This window comes from Diadema antillarum, unplaced genomic scaffold (genome assembly GCF_040938485.1).
Source record: "Diadema antillarum isolate AM-2024a unplaced genomic scaffold, OU_Dant_1.0 scf00000208, whole genome shotgun sequence".
Taxonomy (NCBI): Eukaryota; Metazoa; Echinodermata; class Echinoidea; order Diadematoida; family Diadematidae; genus Diadema; species Diadema antillarum.
The window spans coordinates 227989-238666 of record NW_027271097.1 but is presented as its reverse complement, the minus strand read 5'-3'; the positions used below and the strand labels follow the sequence as shown (position 1 = coordinate 238666).

General features: G+C 37.2%; 1 pseudogene; it reads right to left on the bottom strand.

The window, feature by feature from the left end:
• Positions 1-272: 272 nt before the first annotated feature.
• LOC139724215 (plancitoxin-1-like) lies at positions 273-9524 on the bottom strand (annotated as a pseudogene).
• Between the last annotated feature and the right edge of the window lie 1154 nt (positions 9525-10678).

Genomic DNA, 10678 nt, shown 5'->3' with positions numbered 1-10678 from the left:
TATACTCTTACTCTATGAGATGAACAGTTAAAAAAAAAAAAAGTGAATTGCTGGTATCCATCGACAAGATTATAAAATGTTCCCGACGAATAACGTTTTAGAAAGGTGTGGTTTGTTTTTGAAGTCATGTTTTAGAAAGAAATGGTGCTATGCAAAAACCCAGTATTGTTCATTAATACCTATTCATTATAATTTTACAATGTATCACTCCTTCCAAAAGCTGCAAATCGTCACCATGACGTCACTGCCTATTTAGCGTACTTCAGAGTATGTCAGGAATGGTTGAGAGAAGCGGGACAGCGGGAGAAGTCGGCAATCAGTGTGTTGAAGGCGGTCCAGACAGCGGGAATATTGAAGCAAACAGTCCCACCTTGTCTTTTAAACTGGCTTTCCTGTTTAAAAGCAAAGACACAAAGTAGGCAGCGAAACACGTTACAAGAATGTTGGTAATCCCTAGAGTTAGAAGCGGAAGACAAACCCTACTTCTATCTACCCATCCACGCATCTCTCTATCTCTCAGGTTGCAAAAAACTCCAACTCTTCCCAACCTTATTGAACATACTTTCACCGATCTCTGTCCTCTATCATTTTTTTTTAAACTCCCGCTATTAAAAACCGTCAAGAAAAACCTGTATTATAGAATAGCTCGTCATTTAGTGTCGTATATGGTAGTATACACAACTTGAACACATAAACGCACCTTCTACTTACAGTCCTGTTTATGTCGCCTACGCACGTCCACTTCTTATGCTCGCTGATTGCCCATTTAGAATGGTCCTTGGTATACTTGAAGCTTAGCACGCCATCAAAAGTGATATGCTCAACATTTTCCACCTTGTACACTCCGGTACAGAAAGACGGAAGCTTGGTCTCCGCGTTCCTCCACGTCTCAGCATACATATCGTCGCCTAAAGCAGGTGCCACCCAGTAAGAGTACAGATCTGTAAGGAGTTCATAAAGTTGTTAACTGGTAATTTATCTCTTTCCGTGATATAGCAAATCAGGTTACAGGTTATTGAGGCGTTTTGCAAATTCAGGTCGTCGTGCCAACCCCTTTTTGCAATGTAACAGTCCTCTGTTGACATATTCTTTTGATTCATCTGCCTCTATCATTTCCATTCTTGTAATCTTACGATTACAACCCTTACAGTTAAATCTATCAACTTTCTTGGCTTAAGCTTTAAAGCGATTTTGTGATGCAGATATGTCACAATCGCTTTTATCACCATCATCACTATCATCATCGATATCATCATCACTATCATCATCACTATCATCATCGATATCATCATCGATGTCATAACCACTTCTTCTATCCGAGTCTTAAATTCCTATAGGAAAACCCATCACTGCAGACAATATCTGTTCTATTCATTTCAATTCTTATCATTGTAACATTCATCACCTTTTTTTAACTTCAACTTTCGAAAAAATTCCAATTTCTTTTACACTGCATGCTCCGTCACTAATTCTTTAAATGGGTAAATTTGTAAATCTAGCGGAGACTGCAATAGCAGTTCTCTTACTCAGAGTCGTGCTTCGTTGACGACCATGTCATCATCATCACTGACCACGGTCAGCTTTGTCCATTGCCATGAAACAATTATCATATCTTATATAGTTATGCCTGTACTGGGGTAGAACATTTCATCGTCATCGTTTTTATATAATGATTTTCATCATCAATGACTTCAGAAGGTTCCTGGCAACACCAATATCTTTATCACCGTAGTCATCATCATCGTAATAATTAGTTTCACCATTATATCACTTTCACATGAAATCACTCTTTACGATTGCAAAATTGTTTTACCTTCACCAAAATTGACGAATTTAGCATAACTGGTGAAATCTTGTCCACTCGTAGAAGTCAAGGCAACCGAGTTGTTCCAAGGAGCGCTTTCAACGTGGTGTCCCTTGGTGACAGAGACAAGGTCGTGAAACTTCGGGAGGAAGAATTGCGGAATGTTTGCGTCGTACACCCGTGGGTTGTTGTACAAAAGCTGTTTAGCTGTGAAAAAAAATAATCATGGAATTAAATGAAAATGGTGTTAATTAGTCTGTAGACTAAATTCAGACTGGAAGTTGTTTTTTTTTTAAGGTCGACGATCGAGTTTTCCCCAAAATAAAAAAAGCCAATAAATTTGAAGAGTTTCGCAACAGCTCGTCTTGTCTCACGAATGTCAACTTGGCCGAGTTTCGGTAACTCGATCTGTCCTCTATATCTCTTGAGTTAATGATGTTAGCAGTCATAGTTCTTCACATACAGAAATCCGTCATTTCGTCTTAGTCTGCACTTTGACGTTTCCGTTCTTTGTACGTAATAATTGTGGGTGATTCTGAAGTTTAGGTTCAAACACGACGTTGGTATTCTCCCTCTTCCTTGTTGTTTTCGTACTGTCCACATTAAAAATGATCAGGCCATTTTGCTAAGAGAATTACTTAAGTTGTTTTCTTCAATTGTCCACTCACTGAACGTGGAGGAAACTTTCCTGCCTTAAGTTTGTTGTTGACTTCAATGTTTTGTATTTTATAATTTTGTTCTCACTGAATTATGAACTAATAACACACTCCCCATTGGACGATGTTCAATTGAAAACAAAAAATCTTAAAATTTGATTTCATAGCACTTCGATATTTGAAGTTTTCATATTAATTATTGTATTTTTAAAGGGGAGTAATGAATCATTCCAGTACCGGAAAAGTGACAATAGTTAGACAATAATAGTTTAAAATATACAATCCTGGTTCTAAGTACCAGATATGATAGCATAGAAGTAGTAATGGTAGTTAAAGCAGCTGTAGAAGCAAAATTACTTCAGTTCAGTGAGAGAAATTGAGGAGGAGGATGTGTTGTAGTGTTGGTGACTGTCACTGTGTAGCATATCTTACACTATACATGTATATAACAAATTAGCAGCCGGAACACCAAAAGGATAAGTGGTCAAATGAATGTAAGACCTTTCTATATTACCAACTTTGACGAACTCTGAAGTCTTCATTGAGATACATAGCATGGACTGGCCATATATCTCGGCGTTAGATGGCCACACGTAACTCTGATAGGAGCGGTTCGGGAATTTCGGGACACTGTGAATCAACCAGAATCCCGATTTCTGATCGAAAGCAACATCACCTGTAAGATATATTGCGTGATGATAATGAACAAGAAGAAGAGGAAGAAAAAGAAGAAGAACTCATAAGTTGACAATAATATTGTCAAATATACCAATTAGTAAGGAAAGGGGCATGGTGCTATGGTAATTTGAGGAGGACACTTAAACGCGTCTCAAGTTAATTGCGTGATATAAAGCTCGTGAACAAATCCAATAATAACCTGATAGTGAAATACCAGTTTGTTCAATCAGTCTGGTTATTCTAAACATTGAATATTTAAGCAATCATTGATCTAGGAGTGAGAAATTGGTACGTTAGTGCATGATAATAATTTTAAACGTAAAGACATAACTAATCTTTACCTTTCGTGTGACCCTTGTGTAAAGACTCTGATCCATTAGGAGACGCGTCGTTGTACAATAAATATACGACATGCTGTGATAAGGAGTAAAAAGAAACATATACAGAATAAGGGGAGATTGATATGATATATTATACTGATAGAATTGATATTGATTTCGATAATGATGATGACGATGATAGTAATAATCATGATAGTATAGTAGTAGTAGTAGTAGTAGTAATAATGATAATAATAATAATAATAATAACAATAAGAAGAATATTAACAATGATGATTACCATGGTCTTCATTATCTATGGTAGCCTCCTCAGTGTTGACACTGTTAGGGTCGGTTACAGTTCGTTATTCCGAAGGTTCTTCGGTCCGAAGATTCGTTATTCCGAAGGTTCGAGAATCCGAAAATGTAATAAGGTTTGTTATTCCGAAGGGTCATTAATCCGAAAATGAAATAAGGTTCGTTATTCCGAAGGTTCGTTATTCCGAAGGGTCATTAATCCGAAAATGAAATAAGGTTCATTATTCTGAAGGTTCGTTAATCCGAAAATGACACAAAGCTCGTTATTCCGCCAAGGTTTGTTTCGGACCCTATTTCATTTCGGATTAACGAACCTTCGGAATAACGGACCCTATTTCATTTTCGAATTAACGAACCTTTGAAATAACGAACCCTATTTTACTTTCGGATAAACCAGCCTTCGGAAAAGCGAACCCTATTTCTTTTTCGGATTAACGAACCTTCGAAATAACGAACCTTCGGAATAACGCCACAAATGTTCGGATTAACGAACCCTTTTTAATTTTCGGATTAACGAACCTCTAGGTATAGGGAATTGGTGTATTTAGGATTAACGAACCTTCGGAATAACGAACCTTTGGAATAACGAACAGCACCCGTTAGGGTCGACTCTATTCAACTATCTTAACTCTTGTTGCAATGCTGTCCGTGTCAATGATTGAAGTGAAAGTTATGAGTGTTTGTTTGTTTGTTTGTTTGTTTGCTTGGTTGTTTCCTGGCTTGTATGTCTGTTACCGAACAATTCTGCAAGGTCTGCGCAAGCCTACATCAGAATACATGTAACTTGTTATTCGTAATAAATACGCTATCCTATGCCTTGTATACATTATCATTGATTCTGCTGGTGTGAACTCAATACTTCTTGAATATGAACAAGAAAGGTTGAAGAGAATGCTGGTCTACCTGACTTTTGTGATTCTTGTAAATTTGTTGCAGCGTTCGGGCCACAGCCTGGTTGGTGTCTCTGAGGGAGACCGTAGACCGTGAAAAAGACTGGCTGTTCACATCCTGTACATGTGAGCAACGCCCTCCTTGATGAGCGGGTCACTGCTCTTTGAATCGCGGGGGAGCTTGTAGACAATAAACCTGAAGTTTCAAAGACGAGTACATGTAGTTTGAGAATAGACTGTTCTCTCCATCTCCTATACTTCCTCCATGTCCTTCCCAATCTTTCTCTTTCAGTACATCAGAAATCCTTGTAAATTACTATCAACCTACCATTGCTAGATATCCATTTTTATGTTCCACATACTAAGAATCTTGCTATAGGATTGGTCAAGAGTTGATCACGTGAAAAATCGTTGTTTTGCCCAGCACATCACCTAAGAAGAAAAGTTCGTTACTCTCTTTGATGATAGTCACTTTTGTTCCCTGATCTCTTAGTCCACACAGTCCTAACGCGTGATAACTTATAATTTTGAGTACGTGCGAAATGAAAGTGCGTTGCACTGCAAACCGGTAGTCTGTCATTTGACATGGGTCAAGTCCCCCCCCCCCCTTTCCGTCTTGTTCCCAATAGTAAAAATGATTTTAGATGTGGAATTAAACAGGAATATAGATGTAGAATATAAAGCAAGTAATCAACTTTTGATTTCAGGCAATGAAACAAACTATCACTTCCTCGACGATCTGAATGTGTACGCTATCTTTCCTCAGCTGCGCTTCGGAAAGATGAGCTACAGCCAGATTGCCTCGGAAGTGATACAGTGATACAGTGATTTTTATTTCTTGAACGGCCCCTTCTTGGGCATGGAAGAGATACATATGAGTATCAACAACCTTAACTTCACAACAAATATAAATATACATTAAAAGGAAAGAAAAATATATGCATGTATATATGTATATATATATATAAGCTCTAACAGCAAGCAAGTGAAGGCAAGAATTGATTGAAATAAAATATACGGACTAATAACATAACATACTCTTTAAAGAAAAGTTTTAACTACCATGTGTGTACATCAGTTTACAAAAAAAAAATTACTTGAACTTTGACATGATGATTTTACAAAATTTTGAAAGATTCTTTAGTTGCTTAATAGACTTAACATATCTGATTTAACTTAATATCATTAGGCCTGCGGTAATAGTAACTCTTAACATATTTCCTACGCTCATCAATGAAAAACGGACACACCAAAACATAATGAAATTCTTCACCCTGTACTTCTTGGCTACACAACGAACATATTATTTCAAGAGATAGATCAGATGAATAACGACATTTGGCAACTGGCAGATTTGCATAAAGATATCCTATCTCCTATACCTCCAAATCTAACAGATATTTTTCTAAACCAGCTTCCTGTTTAAAAATTCTGTAATTGAAACATAAACGATTTCTATTAACTTCCTCACTACATTTTTGATAATCTATATCATGTAATCCACGGTCCACTGACGACCTAACCCAATTCAAATTTAAAGAAATGCCTTCATCCCACAGGTTTGGCATTCCACAATTGTCTAAAATACTTTTGATTTTTAAGATGCATCTGAAATGAAAATCACAGTTTTCGTGAAGTTTTCGTAGCAAATTGTAAACAGTATAAGAAAGTTTAGATTTTTTACCTTGGCTAATGTTTTCCCCAAAATTAACAATACGCATCTCCACCCGGTATACTTGCGAGGGCAAATCTACCAATTTCGCCGTACACCATGCAAGATCTAATTTAAGCAAGCTATTAAGAAATTTCCTATGAAATATCTCAATGCAATCTAGCTTCTGAAACCCCCCACACTTCACTGCCATACAATAGAATCGGAATAAGCTGATCAAAAAGCTCACACTGAATATCTACAGGTAAGCAATTTCTTCGCTTTGCTAATCAAAGCAAACATGGCTCTTCCCGCTTGATTAATCAGTTTATTGATAGCTTTATTGAAGGAACCATTATGATTGAAAGTAGTTCCGAGGTATATATAATCATTAACAACATTAAAGGAACTATCACCAAAAGTAAACTTGGGGCATCTGCGCACTTTTCCACGAGAAAATATTACAATCTTTGTTTTACTTGTGTTAACAGACAATTTCCAAAGCTCACAATACTGGTGTACAGTTGATAAAGCAGTCTGCAGTTCGTTAGCAGACTCGGCCATAACTGTCGTATCGTCAGCATAAAGTAACACATAAAGACGTAAAAATACTTCAGTGTCATCATTACTGAGATTTTTCCTAATCTCAGAAGCACACATATCAAGACCCTTATAATACCTACTAACATAATATTCAAAATCATTCAAATACATTGCAAACAGTAAGGGAGACAAAAGTTTCTCCCAGCCTAACTCCTATAATACAAGCAAAAGAATAGGACAAAGTATATAACCCAACTTTATACAAAATTTTGCATTCAAATACAAATTATAAACAACCCTAATGATGTTACCATTAATACCATCAGAAACAAGTTTATACCACAGAGACGACCTGTCAATTAAATCAAAAGCTTTCCGATAGTCTATAAACGCACAATAAATTCTCTTACCACGATGCAAATACAAGTCAATAAGACCATGTAATGTGAAGATATGATCCATTGTCTATAGCTTCCATTGAATCCAGCTTGTTCTTCACCAATAATCCCAGCACAGTTGAAATATTCAGTAAGTCTAGTATTTATGCAAGAGGTATAGACAAGTTCCCTAAACAACTTAAGAGTGTAATACTCCTATAATTATCTGGGTCATCCATCGAACCTTTGTTTTTATACAAGGGCTTGATCATACCTATACACCATAACGAGGGCACTAAACCAGATGACAAAACAATATTAAACAGTTTCACTATAAGGGATATCAATACATCAGGACAATTTTTCAAATATTCATTCAAAATGTTATCTATACGCCACACGCCTTATTATCACGCAAATTCCCCATCATATTTATAATTGCTTCTTTGGTAAACTCCTTATTGATATACTATTGGTTGAATTACTAAAAGTCGCCGGATCAAATTCGTCTTCAAATTCAGCATTTGGGTCTTCAGGCTTGGTACTTAATTTCTCAAAATGCCTAAAAAACGCATCCAGGGAAACACTGCCAAATTTATCAGCAGAGTTAGTAGCTTCATTCAGAATTTTCCAGTACTTCTTGGGTCTACTGTTTTTCAAATTACGCATACTTGAATGCAAATCTTTGTAATAATTTCTATAACACATCCTTAGATATCTCTTATATTATCTGGCTTTAATCTTCAACTCATTTTGAGCTTCAACGGTATTTATCTTTTCAATCTTCGCTTGACTTTAAGATATTCCTTCCTCCTCAATTCACAAGACTTATTGAACCATGGCTTACTCGTTTGGGTATGGGGTCTTGCAGAAATACGAGTTTTTCGCACACATACATCTTTACAAATTCCAAGAGATCTGGCAGTATCAACACACAGACTGTTAATATCATCGACAACACAGTCCAAATCTGCCTGAGTAACAGCAGTAACATTTAAATTATCAAGCCTTTCCTTAATACCATCAATAATATCAACATTAAAAGCATTTTATAATCACCTCTAAAATCATTGTTCCTTATAGCTTTAAGAGGAACAAATGAAACATCTGAATCAGATACATCTGACACACCCGCTCTTGACATACTGATATTAGAGGCAAGTGGCATATGTAGGACATTGCTAAAACCAATCTGAGCAGAAATGGCACTATGGGTATTGGATAAAAATATGTCCATAACATGGACCTGAAAGTTTGTAATACAAGGCATTAGTCCAGGAGATACCAGAACATAGTCAACCACACTTTCCCCCTTAGCAGTATGGCAAGTATAATTCCAGCATCCATTCCAAACCTACCATTCACTATTTTAACATCAAGACTTTTACACATTTCTAACAAGCTGTAACCATTATTATTCACACACCTATCCATACTGAAGCAACCTGTGGTGACATGATTCTTTTCAGATTTCGAACATAAAAATCATCCTGAGCCAACTCTAACCCAACTTCAAAAGCAGCCAAATCTTCAATCTCAACAAAATCATCTAAAATTCCAGTTCTTGAATTAAAGTCACCAATTAAAACCACTGGCAAATCAAAACTAACTCGGAAGTTTACCAAATCCTCAGATAAGTTGTCAAAAACTTCGTTATGGTGAAAACGAGAACCTTCGCAAGGGAGATAAACTGCGCCTAGAATAAAAGAAGTACAAAACATGTTATCATTACATTACAACCAAAACACAAATTCCGAGCAAGAGTCACTTACAGCTTCAATATGATCGGCAAGAGCAGCATACACACAAATACCGTGAGCTCCCCCATACTTACGCTTCAAATTTCTCACTGGTATTACAAAAAACTGAAATCCAGAAATGCATTCCAAATCCTCAGTAGATTGACAAACAATCGATATCAAAGTCCTGAACAAAATCTTCTGATACACCTAGTCTAAACTTACTCTGCAGTCCACACACATTTAAAGTAGCTATGTTAACAAAGGTCCGTTTTGATTCTTCAAAGTCTTGTGAGATTTGACATGGGCCAGGCCGGTCCTAGCAAGAGAGGAAGAATCCAAGCTCCACAACCTTCTTCTCGTCCCATCCGACTTTCCACAGGTCGTCAGGTCTCACACACAAGGGAGAGCCTATAAAAAGAAAGTATCTGAACTCACCAGTCTACAGGGTTACTACTGGGATCCATGCACGTAATCTTGCCGTCTCGTCCTGGCAGCCCGGTTGCCAAGACAACCAACATCACACAAACTGTAGTTTTCCCTGTCATCATGTTTATATTATGGAATTTCTGTTCAGCACATCAAACGTTCCACAGCATGGAATGAGAGGAAGGAATCGGGCTCTTCGGATAAACGTGCTCCCAACCTTTTGTATCAGGACACTCTTGCAGACAACACGGTCACCGTCAAAGCTCTTTAGACGACTGGGAACATGACGGAAGTTCATACCAATATTCAAGCACTGCAACTCATTTGTTAAGGTATCGAGTTTTAATTGCATATCTTGTTATCGCTAATTGCTTTCTGCACTTAATACTTCTTGACCAAACTTTCCTTTCTCCTGCTCTGACATAAAGCAACAAAATGACAGATCTCGATCTTTAAAGCTTTTCAAGTTTTCGAAAGCCAAAGTGTTATAGATGACTTGTGGTAAGAATAATGGGATGACATTCCTGCCACTACTTAATGTGTTTCCAGTAGAAGGAGAGTATGACAGTCAAGGTCACAGCCGTTTGTATGGAACTACGTTCATGAAGCACAAGGACGTCATGTGTGACTGATCCTAACAAACCGCTAGTGTCTCACGTGTTCTTTCACCTCTTGTATCTTTCACTAATCTTGTGTTTTGCTCATTTGTTGGACACCCCCCCCCCTCTCTCTCTCTCTCTTTCTTTCTTCCTCTCCCTTACAATTATTATTTTGGTCTTTCTCAATGCACCGTGATAAACACATCTACGGCAAAATTTTAAAGGTAAACAATTTGCTTCAATCATTCAAAGTCATTGAATATACCATTCAATATATATATATATATATTCTGTTGCATTCTGTGCTGTAAAACTTGGTAATCTTGGTCTGCGCATCCAGGAGGTGAGGTGACACATCTCACCTCCCTGGTCTGCGTGAATATTACAAAATGTTCAGTGTCTTAATATGTCCTTTTTCTTTTGCTTCGTTGGAGTGGATGCTACATAATAACCCGTCTATAAAGAGTCTTTTCATGATTGAATGATGGAATTGGATATACTTGAGATTAGTTCTGTTCATCCCAATGCAATGATCCTATTGGTCAATGAGTAAAGTGTTGTAGGCTTACGCTGTAAATGAAAGTTTTATCAACTTTTTTTTTTATCTCACCTTAGTTTCTCTAATTCTTCTCTCCCTAACCCACAACATGGCGGGGCGGTGCAAGGACAGTTAA